Source organism: Rhipicephalus microplus, chromosome 5 (genome assembly GCF_043290135.1).
Source record: "Rhipicephalus microplus isolate Deutch F79 chromosome 5, USDA_Rmic, whole genome shotgun sequence".
Lineage (NCBI taxonomy): Eukaryota > Metazoa > Arthropoda > Arachnida > Ixodida > Ixodidae > Rhipicephalus > Rhipicephalus microplus.
Genome location: NC_134704.1, coordinates 221,301,226 through 221,316,387, shown reverse-complemented (window position 1 = coordinate 221,316,387; position 15,162 = coordinate 221,301,226). Strand labels below are relative to the sequence as shown.

General features: G+C 44.8%; 1 long non-coding RNA gene across 2 annotated transcripts; it reads left to right on the top strand.

The window, feature by feature from the left end:
* Positions 1 to 40: 40 nt before the first annotated feature.
* LOC119173503 (uncharacterized) lies at positions 41 to 13,038 on the top strand. 2 transcript variants are annotated; one of them, XR_012895612.1, is made up of 3 exons: positions 41 to 295; positions 10,461 to 10,662; positions 12,858 to 13,038. It is a non-coding gene; the product is annotated as an uncharacterized LOC119173503 (long non-coding RNA). The 2 variants fall into 2 exon arrangements; XR_005110120.2 differs by having other exon boundaries at positions 10,461 to 13,038.
* The last annotated feature ends 2,124 nt before the right edge of the window (positions 13,039 to 15,162 follow it).

The following is a 15,162-nucleotide window of genomic DNA, read 5'->3' as shown; positions in this document are numbered from 1 at the left end:
ATGAATAGACGGCGACAGAATCGCCGTGTTGGACATTTTTTGGGGGACGTTTAGGTGGTGGGAACAAAAGGTCTAAGGTTCCTCACTAACTTGTGAGAATTTTTACCGTGCGGTGGTTATTTATCCGTGGTCTTTGCCTGGCCGGGAGCCTTGTGCATTCGCGAGAACCGCCTCTGCGCATGGATACGTGGTCTCGTTCTGTAATACTGTCTATAAGCAATGTGGTAACGACTTGCCCGATCATGAACACCGTGTGTTATGCTATTTGTGGATGTATGCCGTACGTGTATGTCTGGTAAGTGCGTGTGTAGCGTACGGATCAATGTGTCGCTTCGGTGAAGTGTATGCTTGCGCCAAAACTTTCTTTGAAGCTTCTTCTTGTGTAACTGCGTGAGACAGATACGAAATGTACAAGTTGGAAGCGATAGAATATTACCAGGCGTTCACACGACGTTATTTCCAAGTGGCTTAAATATGCTGTCGCCGATTACGATAATCGGTTTTCTAAGCTATGTCTGTTCTTGTGGGTGTATGCAAAGGAAAAAAAAAGAAATAAAGATGAAGATATGCTGGGAGCAGTATAAATATTCGCTCAAAATTGTCACCTTAAGCGTCTTTTTAAAATTAAACAGTGCCGCAAGGCAGTCGTGCCTTGCGGTGAAGGGCACGCTGTGTATTGCGGTAAAGCATACATATTGCGCGCGCTCGTGTTTAAATTAGATATGTAGCACCGACATTGGGCCTCGTGTGTGCACCTAAATTGTACACGCGATATCCTCTGCCTCATCAGTGACGATGCGGCAGTCAGTATTGTCATCATCTTCAGCTTGTGTAACAAGCACAGAACAATTTACCTAGTAAAATACATTTTGTGGCAGGCAATTCGCAAGGCATTCAGATGTTAGTTCATTGCAGGATTAATTCAAGATTGTTAAATGGCACCTTCAAATAAACGAAACATGCATATGAGAGGCTCCAGTCGTACTTCAAAATTTGTGCCATGCCCCAAATTGAAAATGAATATAAAGAAAATATATTGCCACGTTCCATTTCCCAAGTTCTTGTTATCGTCCCAAAACACCACACGATTCTCAGCGCAAACTGCGCCTGCAGTTTTCGAGAAGGTTCCGGACTGTAGTAGATCATTTCGATAAGATCACGCCCACTGTGCGAACGGTACAGATTGTTCTGGAACCTACGCCACCGCCAGGGATAACGCTAGAACATTCGACAGCAAGAGTATAAATACCGACGCGCTTCGCCGCTTGTCAGCTGCTGATCAAAGGCCGACGCTCCGTTCGCCACTATCAGTCCGAGACTGCTATCTGTGCAAGACTACTGCTGTAATTGGACTTTCCGTTTACCGGGCACAGGTTCGCCCAAATAAACAGTTAAATCCCAACACGAAGTCTCCTGTCTTCGGCCACGTCACGACCCTGTGACATCTGGTAGAGGTGCAGCTTCGTTCATGTACCGGACGCCCCCATCAAGCCGTGAACCCAGCCCACGTCGCGGAGAAGACATTGACGCCAATCAAAAGCAGCGAACAAGCCGCCGACAGTAAGGTCTCCCACCGGAGTACGGGCTTCTACAAGACAAGGCGCGAAAGGTCAAGGCCATGACCTCTACTGCAGCGACAATGACAACCTTAGCGTCCCTGCCCGCGATCGTCATTCATCAACCCAGGGAGCCACCAACGTTTCATGGGTCATCATTTGAAGACCCGGAAACCTGGCTAGAAACATACGACCGTGTGGCCGCCCTCAACCACTGGGACAACGAAGAAAAGCTCCGTCGTGTGTATTTCTACCTGGAAGACACCGCAAGGACCTGGCTAGAGAATCGTGAGTCCGCGCTCCGAACGTGGGATGTCTTCTGCGGCGCATTTCTGCAAACGTTCGCGAGCGTCGCTCGCAAAGAGAGGGCCGCTGCTCTACTAGAGACCCGGGTTCAGCTACTAAATGAGAAGGTTGGAATTTTCACAGAGGAGATGACCCGCCTATTTCGTCACGCTGACCCAGACATGCCTGAGGAGAAGAAAGTTCGTTTCCTGATGCGAGGGGTCAAACAGGAGCTCTTCGTGGGACTAATGAGGAATCCACCGAACACCGTCCAAGAATTTGCATCCGAGGCGACCACCATCGAAAAAACCCTTGACATGCGCACCAGACAGTATAATCGTCGCCTGACTCCAGAATGCGCTGCTGCTCAAACCAGTGACTCCGAAAACCTGCGTGAAACGATCCGAGCGATCGTGCGGGAAGAGCTGCGCAAACTGTTGCTTTCGGCGTACCCTCAAGTGGATTCGATCGCCGACATTGCGCGAGAAGAAGTTCGCCAATCACTTCGAATTCCCCAAACACCGCTGCCTGAGCCAGAAACTTTGAGCTACGCCGCTGCACTGCGCCACAACGCTCCTCCCCGTCCACACCAAAACGCCGCCCCGTCACCCTTCCGTCGCCAGGCACCACCGCCGCCACCACCCCCACCGACGACCTACCGTTCACCAGCGGGCCAGCGCAGTGCGCCGAGGAAAACCAACGTTTGGCGCACCCCTGACCACCGCCCACTGTGCTACCACTGTGGCGAGGCCGAGGACACTTACCGCCGTTGCCAGTACCGACAGATGGGACTGCGTGGCTTCGCCGTCAATGCACCGCGTCCACAGCCAGGAGAACGACCACGTGACATCGCCGACTACCTGACAGGAACTCGGTGGGCACCACGAAGCCCTTCGCGTTCGCCGTCGCCCAGCCGTCGCACGTCACCGCACCACCGGCAGTACTCTGCCCGAACGCGGGGCCGGTCTCCTAGCCCGTATCCGGGAAACTAAGGGCAGTAACCGGAGGAGGTGCGGTTGCTGTGCGACGAACTACCGAAGATCCTCCGACGACAACGCCGCCGCGACGGAGCTTTCCGAACACAATGCCAACCAGGCAAAGCCCTGGCGGCGAAAGCTCACTTACCGGAGGTGGCCTGACGACGCAACATGGAAGCAGCGGAACAAGCCGACGCAGCCGTGACCCGACGCCACGCCCTAACTGTAATGCGAGACGGCGAACTAGCGACATCGGCGTGCTTATCGACGGCCACAGTGTGACCGCTCTCGTCGATACTGGAGCCGACTATTTTGTCATCAGCGGGTCATTCGCCGCGAAGTTAAAGAAAGTTAGGACAGCTTGGAAAGGCCCTGAAATCCGCACAGCCGGAGGTCATCTCGTAACGCCTGCAGGAATCTGCACAGCGAGAGTCACCATTAACGGCCGTATTTATCCTACAGACTTCGTAGCCCTACAGCGTTGCTCGAAAGATGTCATCCTTGGCATGGACTTCTTATGCCTCCATGGTGCTGTCATCAACCTAAAAACAAAGTCGATAACGTTATCCACAGAAGAAGCGCTACCACCGCGCACGCCGTCAGGACACCATGCCTTGAATGTGCTGGAAGAATAAGTCACCGTTCCGCCTCACTCAAGCGTCATTATTTCAGTCGGCGCTCCTAAATCTCCTGACTTGGAAGGCGTCATTGAAGGCAGTCAGCATCTGTTGGTCACCCGAAATATTTGCGTCGCAAGAGGAGTTGCAGAGCTGCGAGGAGGCAAAGCAACGGTTATGCTCACGAATTTCAGCAATGAGTACAAACATGTGAACAAAGGAACAACGGTCGCATACATCGAAGAAATTGTCGAAGCCACCAGTGCTTTCGCCCTCGCCGATTCTGCGGAACCTGCTCAGAGGAACCAAGCCCCTCCCATAGCTTTCGACGTCAATCCCAGACTTTCGAAAATAAGCAAGAACAGCTCAAGGCCCTGCTTCTGCAATACGAAGATTGCTTTTCGTCGTCATCGAAAATTCGGCAGACCCCAATCACGAAACATCGCATCATAACCAAAGAAAATGCCAGACCACTCCGTCAGAGTCCGTACAGGGTTTCGACGCGAGAACGTGAGGCCATGAAGAGACAAGTTGATGAAATGCTGCGGGATGACATTATCCAGCCGTCCAAGAGTCCATGAGCATCCCCCGTGGTGTTAGTGAAGAAAAAGGATAGGACCCTACGTTTCTGCGTCGATTATCGCCGCCTGAACAAAATCACAAGAAAATACGTGTATCCTCTACCACGAATAGACGACGCACTTGATCGGCTCCATAACGCCAAGTACTTTTCGTCAATGGACCTCAAGACTGGCTATTGGCAAATCGAAGTCGACGAAAGAGACCGAGAGAAGACGGCATTTATAACACCGGACGGCCTCTTCGAGTTTAAGGTGATGCCCTTCGGCCTTTGCTCAGCGCCTGCAACTTTTCAACGCGTTATGGATACAGTACTGGCAGGATTGAAGTGGCAGACTTGCCTTGTGTACTTGGATGACGTCGTCGTGTTTTCCTCGAGTTTCGACGAGCATCTTCGGCGCCTTGAAGATGTACTTCAAGCCATCAAGACGTCCGGACTCACACTGAAGCCAGAAAAGTGCAGATTTGCGTATGAGCAGCTCTTGTTTCTGGGACACGTTATCAGCAAGTCTGGAGTTCGTCCCGATCCATGGAAAACAGCCGCCATCGCCGACTTCCTGCCGCCCACTGACAAGAAGGCCGTGCGCCGATTTCTGGGCCTGTGCGCCTATTATAAGCGGTTCGTGAAAAACTTCGCCCGCATCGCCAATCCTCTCACTAACCGTACCAAGGCCGACGTGGAGTTCAAGTGGTAAACGCCACAGGAACACGCTTTCCAGGAGCTTAAACATCGCCTCCAGACGCCTCCGTTACTTGCCCATTTCGACGAATTCGCCGAGACAGAAATACATACTGACGCAAGCAGCGTAGGTCTTGGCGCCGTTCTTGTGCAGAGGGCTGACGGACTTGAAAGGGTTATTAGTTACGCCAGCCGATCGCTATCCAAAGCAGAAGCAAATTATTCCACAACAGAAAAGGAGTGCCTCGCCATCATCTGGGCTACGTCGAAATTTCGCCCTTACCTCTACGGCAGGCCCTTCAAAGTTGTGAGCGACCATCACGCCTTGTGTTCGCTAGCCACCTGGAAGGACACTTCAGGTCGCCTCGCACGATGGATCCTGAGACTTCAAGAATATGACATTATTGTCATTCACAAGTCCGGCAAGAAACAGTCCGACACCTGTCTCTCTCGTGCGCCTGTCGACCAACCACCACCCGATGACCCGGATGCCGACTACTTCTTGGAAATAATAACTACCGACGACTTCGCTGAATGACAGCGGGCCGACCCGGAACTTAAGGCCCTAATAGAATACCTGGAAGGCAGGACCGCCGAAGTCCCGAAGGTATTCAAGCATGCACTTGCGTCGTTCTTCCTGCGAAACGGTCTTCTACAAAAGAAAAACTTTTCACCACTTCGAGCTAAGTACCTCCTTGTGGTGCCTTCAGCTCTGCGACCAGAACTCCTGCAGGCTTTGCACGACGATCTGACGGCAGGGCACCTCGGTGTTTCTCGCACGCTCGTGAGGGTACAAGAAAGGTACTACTGGCCGCATCTTACCGCCGACGTCACTCATTATGTGAGAACATTCCGGGACTGTCAGCGACGCAAGACACCGCCGACAAGGCCAGCGGGACTTCTGCAGCCAATTGATCTACCTTGCCGACCTTTCCAGCAGATTGGTATGGACCTACTGGGGCTGTTCCCGACGTCGGCTTTCGGAAACAAGTGGATCGTCGTAGCTACCGACTACCTCACCCGCTACACCGAGACAAAAGCCCTGCCAAAAGGCAATGCATCCGAGGTAGCTAAGTTCTTTGTCGAAAATATCGTCCTACGTCACGGCGCCCCGGTGGTCCTTATCACCGACAGAGGAACGGCATTCACTGCCGACTTAACTCAAGCGATCTTGGCATACAGCCAACCAAACCACCGCCGGACGACAGCGTACCACCCACAGACCAACGGCCTCACCGAGCGGCTTAACAAGACGATCGCCGACATGCTGTCAATGTACGTCGATGTCGAACACAAAACGTGGGACGCCATTCTTCCGTATGTGACCTTCGCACACAACACGGCGGTGCAGTAGACAACGCAGATATCTCCATACAAATTGGTTTACGGAAGGATCCCGGCAACGACGCTCGATGCCATGTTACCCAACGTCACCGACGAAGAAAACCTCGATGTGATCGAGTACCTTCAACGCGCCGAAAAAGCCCGACAACTTGCGCGTCTCCGTATCAAGAGTCAACAGACGACCGACAGCCACCGTTACAACCTTCGACGACGCTTCGTGGAATACCAGCCCGGTGAACGTGTTTGGGTGTGGACGCCGATACGCCGACGTGGACTAAGTGAAAAGCTTCTGCGACGGTACTTCGGACCGTACAGGGTGGTTCGACGTCTCGGCCCACTTGATTACGAGGTTGTCCCCGACGGCATCACGAACTCTCAACGACGCCGATCGCGACCTGAAGTCGTACATGTCGCGCGCCTCAAGCCGTTTCATGCACGTTAACAAACTGAAACAGTGTTTTTTTTTGTATTATTGTTGTATTGTAATTTATTCATCATACTTTCTTGCATTAATATTGTACCTTCATCTTTAGTTAAAGCATCGGGACGATGCCTTTTTTTCAGAGGGGGGCAATGCCACGTTCCCTTTCCCAAGTTTTTGTTATCGTCCCAAAACACCACACGATTCTCAGCGCAAACCGAGCCTGCAGTTTTCGAGAAGGTTCCGGACTGTAGTAGATCATTTCGATAAGATCACGCCCACTGTGCGAACGGTACAGATTGTTCTGGAACCTACGCCACCGCCAGCGATAACGCTAGAACATTCGACAGCAAGAGTATAAATACCGACGCGCTTCGCCGCTTGTCAGTTGTTGATCGAAGGCCGACGCTCCGTTCGCCGCTATCAGTCCGAGACTACTATCTGTGCAAGACTACTGCTGTAATTGGACTTTCCGTTTACCGGGCACAGGTTCGCCCAAATAAGCAGTTAAATCCCAACACGAAGTCTCCTGTCTTCGGCCACGTCACGACCCCGTGAGAATATGCTAAGGCTGGGTGTAGATTACCATTCACAATTCAATTATTATTCATATTTTAGAAACTTAGAAAATTTGTAGCTCATGTTTTCCTATCGAGTAAGCACAAAAATAACTGTTGAAGAATGGTCTACAATTACTTACACAGTTTGCAAGAAATAGATCTTTGAAACGTATGTCGTGCCAGAACTAAGTGCAAGGTGGTTAGAGGAAACTGGTTATGACCCGACATAATAGAGCATTCGAACGTTTTACATGGGCTGCTTGTTGGAAAAATTGGGTGGGAATTAGGTAAGTGCCTGTAGGGATCTGTACCAAGATACGAAACCTGCTACATCTTTTTCATAAATTTCATTATTTGTGTCAAGCATGCGTGCACTCTTCGTTGTTGTGTTTTCTCAGGGAGCAAGTATATAGCATACGCTTGAAATCCTTACGTTATCCCTGCGATTTGAAGATGTTATCACAGCGGACATGAACGTGCAATGTAGTTGAAATTGTTGCTGGGCACCAACTTTCTTAACAATTTGAACCCGCTTATACTACAAAAGTTACCACGTGACTTCAGCCAAATAGTTTCTAACTGTTGTGGTTACTGTCAGATAAAAGTAATAATGAGCTAGTTGTGCTTGGAGAACAGTCTTGCTTTACTGTATTAAAATACAGTAATTTAGTACCCGCATATAGAACTGACCACTTAGTTATTTTTTTTATTTGTGGTCCTATTAGTTAAAGTTTATTTTCAAAATATTTCATACAAGGTGGTTAAGTTTTAAGTCCATACAGTGGGCAAACTTTATCAGCAGTACCGCATGCTGTACAATCACTTTTACTTCTCCTAGAAGGCATGGTGTTCCACTATTCCGGTATGTCTCGGCTGGGCTTCTCGACCGCGACGACTGTACATGTCAAACAGTTTGCCAAGTGTAACTACTTACTCCCCCATAACTCTAAATTTTGTCGAGCCATAATAAATAATTGGCAGTAAGGACCAGTTACAAAACCCTTTTTTTGTGAAGCGCTCAATAATAAGGGACCTAACAATTCTGTACATAAACGATGACAGCAACCACTTCTCTACAGATTGAACGATTATATTGTAATAATAAAAGCATTAATGTAATCAGACTCTTTTTTTTTTTTGGAAAGTAAATACAATGCATAAGTAGTCTTACCGGTCCGTGATTCAGTATTGTAGCTAAACTATCACTGAAAGCCAGAGTCATTTACAAATGCTATGTGAATTCCCGGAGAACGCTAGGTAGCTTTATATAAATTGGGAATGTCTGCAAAAAAGCAAAAAGCCTACGTTTATTTGGAGCAGAAGTCCAAGTGAACATGCATACATATGTTCATGAACTAGTTCCGTGTAACATGTGGTGCAACAGCTCTAGCTTAAGCTTCAGGCGGCTTTTATGCTGCTCCAAAAAGATTTTAGTTGCACCACAAGCTCCGGATATGCCTTTCATAAGTCATGTCACTGTGCCCGTTGAGTCTTTAAAAAAACAGGTTTGAAGGGGATGCTAAAAATTTTTTTTGAAGGGGTGAGTAGCAGAGAGCATTAATTTATTAATGTCTTCAATTTTATTATGTTAGCTCTGAGGCTTGCAGGTATGTTAAATGAGCATGGTCGCATGAGTCGAACGTTTTACACCTCATAGGTCAATAATTATTGGGTTGACAGCAAGGTATGAAGAGACAGGATTATGAAAATTGCAGAAGTAGAAGTAATGAAGTTGTCGAAAAGACTTTGTTAACAGTACATTTACAGGCTTCACGCAGAATTTGCTTTCTAGCAGGGTGAATTTACTTTTGCTGATGCTTCCGATGGCATCATTGCACTTCATAAGCACTGGTTTTATGCACTGCACGTGACGATCTTGTTTTTTCAAGGTTAATGTACTAATTAAAAAGTATAGGATCAAGAAACTTACATGCTGTCTTAAGGCATAATCAGGCTCACCATAGAGGTAATTGGTGACATTTTAGTGAGTTGTATGTGGGAGGTCTGTGTACATAACATCATAGTAATCTTGCAATGCTGTAGCTTGATTTGTGTAACGAGTGAAGCTTCTTTTCCTGTTAAGAATTTCTGCCAAGCAAACAAGTTCCAACAGTAGGATTTGCCCTTGGGTAAAGCAGGTGGTAAGAGTGAGGTTATTCAGAAGGCCTTGTAGAGTACCCACTGAAGGAATTAGTACCTATAGGGCAAAAATTCCAGTGCACCAAGAAGGGCAAGGGAGGGCGGTGCATGTTAACATTTCAGGAGGGCATCTTCTGGACATCATCCTTCTCTAGCCACAAGCTTGTATAGCCAATGTTTAGCAGGCTCCTACTAACATAAACTAGGTATAAATGTTGCTTCTCTATTGTAAGATGACACACCATATAACTTTTGAGAGTCTCCTCACCACAAGCCCTTACATTAGCCTAAATATATTTTTTTTCTACGGTGCCCTTTTTTTTGTCCTAAACAGTTGTCTCAAGCAACAATATGCACATTGTGATTGTCTAGCTGGTGACCACAGAGACTGCTCCAGCCATCACGATGTATACTCCACTCAGAATGTAAGACACTGCAAAATCATAGCCCGGTGTGCGTGCATACGACCTTGAACATGCAAGCAGTGACCACTTCTCTTGTGTTCTCTGCACTGGCGCATGCTTGTTGCACACCTGTTCAAGATTGTGACAGTGAAATTAGTTCTGGCAATGCTGTCTCAGAAGTAAGACTGTGTACACCCTTAGAAACACCATGGTGGAGCGAGCAGAGATTCATATCAAATATAGTAATAAACTGGCAACACCATGGTGATATAAGTACACTTGCATTAATTTATTACATTTTTATTGAGGCAGACATCACACAGCTAAGCCTAGTTGTGATCTCTTTTCATTATTGTCCACATAGTTTTTCCGTTGGTCACAGCACAGGAAGAAAAATATCTCTGTGGGAGCACCATATTTAAAGCTTGCATGACTCCGATGAAGCATTGTGCGAACAGATATATTGAAAATGTCAATACTTCGGGTCCTATAAATGGTGAACTGGTTGTCACATTCAGCCGGTGATCCTGCAGGAGCTTTAGCATATGCTCTAAGGTCATTTTGCATCAGCAATGCCACATACAATAGTTTAACAATGTTTGTTAATGGGCAAGATTATGCATAGCTTCAGGGAGGTAATTAAGCTAAAGGGGAAAATTATAGATGCCTAAGCACCACTGGAAAAATGAAAAAACACAGAAAAAGAGCATCGGTCGCAGCTGAACTACAGAAAATATTTACACTGCACCACACATTCGCATCGTCTAAAATTTTCCCTAATAATGTTATACCAACCTGCCCAGCAACAAGTACTTCTAAGGTAATAAAGTGCAGAATGACACTTGCATAAGACAGGAAACAGGACGCGAGTTAACTGCCATCTATCTTTGTTTGTGCAGGGTGTCTACCAACCTGGGAAAGTCGGGGAATTGGGGCCTTGCTGGAAAACTGGAGGAACTTTGGTAAAACCTGGCTAATTCATGGAAACTGGTGGCAGTCTGTGCCACCATCACAAAAATAAGCATTACCCTTGATCAATACTCAAAAAGTCACTCCTTCGACTGCAACTACAGTGAACAGCTAAAAGAGGCCTAAAAAAAGGCAATGCATAACTATTTCTTCTTAGTGTACAAACAAAAGAATACACCGACCAAAATAACACAAAGTTTACTGATGTTTGGGCACCTGATATTGTTCTGAATGACAGCCATAAGAAAGGTACATCGTATTTAAGAATGACTAGGTGCATGATGTAAGCACCAAAAGTATATGGTCAGCGTTCCATAAATCTTATTGAGGATATGTGCAGCTGTGTGAAGGGATTCCAGGTGCTGGCATGATGCAAGCTTGTTTTCTTCGACCAGAACACGGTTGCTTGACCAGTCAATTTGAAAGCCTGTATATTCCACATGTTCAGCGAGGGCATTCAAGGCCACCCATGACTTGGTGACTTCATTTTGAACTGTTGTGTTGTTTAACTCTTTCATTGAAATCACAGGTCTCATAGACTGACATGTTGTCACACTCGTGGCAGACTACAGTGTAAAGAAGACTACAGAAAGTTCCGCTCGGCAGCTTATTCTTCCCAATGATTAAAGCATTCCTTAGCTTCCATGTTGGTACATGCACTATTTTGATGTATGTTCCTTCTACATATCACATACCATATCTGACTTTCCAAGCACAGCATTTCTCACATCGGTAAATTTGTGCATATTTGTCGTGGCCACAAATTCGGCTTGCCTTGAAGGCCTTTTAGTTTGGTGCTTATGTTAGAACTGCCATCACAAGAGGTTTGCTGGGCTATGTCTTGTCTTGTATAATATTACTGCTATTATTATTATTATTATTGCCGATGCAGCTGCAAACGTCCTCCGCAATGCACTTATTGCAGATATTTCAAGAGTAGCACACTCTCTTCTCATTTCATTTCCTTGAGATGGTGTTATTAAATCGATGAGTATTTTTTATCATTATGTTCATAGAAGAGTACGTAAATGAAGGTAACCAAAACACGCAACTTAGCTTCACAAAAAAAAAAGCCTACTGGCTTTTTCAGCTTGCCTTTGTTGTACATAGCCTGGTCACGCCTCACAACAGTGTTCATGCTGTCTGAGACGCATCTGGAAGCTAAGTTGCATGTTTTGTTTGCTGACAAGGAAGGCTTCTTTTCAACTCTAGATGGCTCTATGTATAATGAAAAGGTAGTCACTGGTTTGGAAAAAAGCTGAATGAATCATTTTCTGAGCAACTGCAGCCAATCAATTTATGTTAATGGACATGCATCTTCACTTTCACATGCAAAGTCTGGTGTTTCCCAGGGATCAATCATGTTTCCCAGGGATCAATCAGTTTTGTTTCTCATTTACATCAACGACATTGGACATGGTTTGTCATCTACTATCAAATTATTTACATACAACTACATCAATTATAGAAAAATTGACAGCACCCAAGCTAACGAGTCATTATAGTTGGACCCTAATAAACTCGCATTTTGGTGTCACCATGGCAAATTCACACTTCCAAACGAAGGCCATGACGTTTACAAGAGCACATAAAACAGAAATGAGTCAATATGAAATTCAAGCTCTCTCCATTGAAAAAGTATCCCTATTTAAGTATCTTGGAATTCATTTATCTTCTGACTTGCCTTAGAATAAGTGCATCGATATCATAACTAGTGAGGTGTCAAAAGCACTTGGATTTATTAAAAGAAACCTTTACTTGGTGAACTATACCTCTAAAATGCTAGCATACACTACACTTGTCCGTTCAAAGATAGAATATGCATCCATCATCTAGAACCCACGTCAATCATATCTCATCGATTAACTAGAAATAAAATAAAATGAAGCAGCAGGATTTATCACCAAGTAGTATTCTCGCAACTACAGCACTACAGATATTACACACTCACTTTCATTACCCCTTCTTGAAAAACGCAGACTGTCGTCACTGTTGTTGCATCTTCGTACATTTTATCATAGTAAATGTGCCTTCATGAAGCTTGTACAAACACACCTCATAATATTTTGAAACATATTGATCACCAATTCAAAATACACCCCTTTTTGGCACGCACAATTATGTATCAACACTCACCATCACTTCGAAGCACACATCACTGGAACACACTGCCGGGCGACATCGCTTGATTCATTGATCATGCCGCCTTTGTAAACCAATTCAATATTTTCTTGGACATATGACTTACCTATCTGTGTGAGTTTGTAAGTGCATGTATGCGCTTATTTTTACTCTTCTTTCATTGTAAATATATTTTCTCCTTAAAGATAATAGTCTTGCTTGGGATACTCCAACGCAAAAATTTGGTCTGTCTGTCAGCAAAAAGGCTCAAGTACGACCACATCCACAGCATCCACCAGTATTGCTCAAGTTTCTGCATTCATACTTGTACGATTGTCAATAAAAAGCAAATATTGAGCATATTTGAGGCACAATATCAACACGACATTGTGCACTGTGTTTATTTATACTAGAAAAGGTATAAAGAAGTAATTCTAAGCACTGCAGCTGACAATGCGACGCTTTGCATGGAAAGGCGAGTCTCCTACGCTTTGCTAAGACGATACTGTGCTGCTACCTGTCTTGAAATCTACAAAATATGGCCTCCAAGATTGCACGCATGCTGCGTGCTCGCTATAACAAAGGCCATCCTTTCGTTTTCTGAAATTACCGCCAGATGGCACTCATGTCTCACGCAACACCTCCAGGATCCCATTCACCAGTTTTCTCGTGCAAAACATCAAATAAATATTTCTGTCTATTCACTATTTTCAGGCGAAATACTCACTCTTAAATATTCACTCTTTTCAGGCGAAAATGTCATCTTTCGACTACATTTTTGGTCAAATATGCAGATAGGAGGCAATTTTTTTCATGGCAATTTTCTGTATATATATATTTTTGCACTATAGGTGTGTCTCTCTTATTGAGTTTTCATTCCTGCCACAATTTTTTTTTCCTTTTGCATCTTTGTCTATGGAACTGTATTTTACATTCTTTACCACTTTAATTTTATAATGGCAATGTTATGATTTGCAAATTTATTGCATAACTAAAACCCCCTGTGTAATGCCTGAATGGGCCTTTAGGGTATATATTAATAAAAAAAAGTGTTGATGCAAAAAGCGGGTGACTGAACGAATAAGTTTATGCCCTGTTACTAACGCTTAATCGGGAACGCGGAGCGGCAAGTGTGAAAAAAGCAAAAAGGCAAAAAGTATCAGTTTTTATTTTTTTATTTCATTGAAGATTCATGTTGCCACTAAGAGCTGCTGTTTCAGAAAAAGACACTTGGTAAATAAATGTTTCAGGGTATATTCAAAGAAATTTGGAGCATTTGAAGACTTGTGATCCGCTAAGAATTTCTAACTCTGAATCTATCATCTTATCACTAAGTGAACACCCTTCTTTGTGCCGTAATGCATTCGGTATAGACGTAAAAGAATTATATTATTGTTTGCCCCAATGTGAAGATTTGAAGTGTATAAAGCAGTGCATGAGAAAAGATAATGATGAGTTGTTGTTTCAGTGCCAGTGTGGCATCTCTATTGCGTCGTTTTTAGAGCTCATGCAGGCCACCTAAATTCTACCGTTGTGTCTTGTAAGGAAAATAATTTTGTCCAAAAATCTGGTATCTGCATTGAATCATGAATATACCTGTAATTAGTTATATTTTTCTTGGGTATGTAGACGGGCAGCTGCAAAAGCATTTGAATTGGTTATCATCACACGTTGTTTGATATGTCCATGACTTCTTAGTTCTACTGGACATTAACAATTGCTCTTTACTGGTTGCTAATATAAAAAAAGATGTTAAGGAAAACGAAATGTCAGCGTTTCACTTTGGAGTTTTAAAAACTTGATGAGCTACAGTTTCTCAATTTAAGACAGGCTTTCGTCAAAGATCACATATATAGCAATACCAACCTAGATTCATAAAGCCAATTCTGAATTTTAATTTCATTTCATTTCATTTATTCCACCTTAAAGGCCCGGAGGCATTACATAAGGGGGGGCGGCGTACAAGGTATGTCGAACAACTCAACAAAACTCGAAGGGTTCCAAAACGTAAACATTCAAAGAACAATGAAAAAAAAAAAGGTACAATATGCAAAGTAAAACGCCAATATTACCAAATGCAAATAAAAAAGTAATGGTACAAAGGTAAGCTTCCAGAGAAAAGTGACGACAGTTTATACATTAGTTAAAAAAAAGTATTTAAACATTGGCAGGGAAAACAGCACATACAGTTAGATTGCGACATGTGACATTTTAGCTTACTGCGGAAAATTTGGCGGTTATTACACGTGACTATATTATCAGGTAGTTTATTCCACAGTGTTATCCCATTGGGAAAGAAGGAAGTAATCATTGCAGAAGTGTGTCCATTTATTGGTGCGATAGGGTGACTGTGGTTTATGCGGGATGAAGTTCTCTGTGATGGTTGAAGGAGGACGTGCCGTGATTGAGGGTGATAATAGAAAGCATGCATCAGACACAATCGAGAAATGATACGACGAGATTCGAGGGACGGCAGTTTCAATGATTCTTTTAGTGCAGTAACGCTGATAT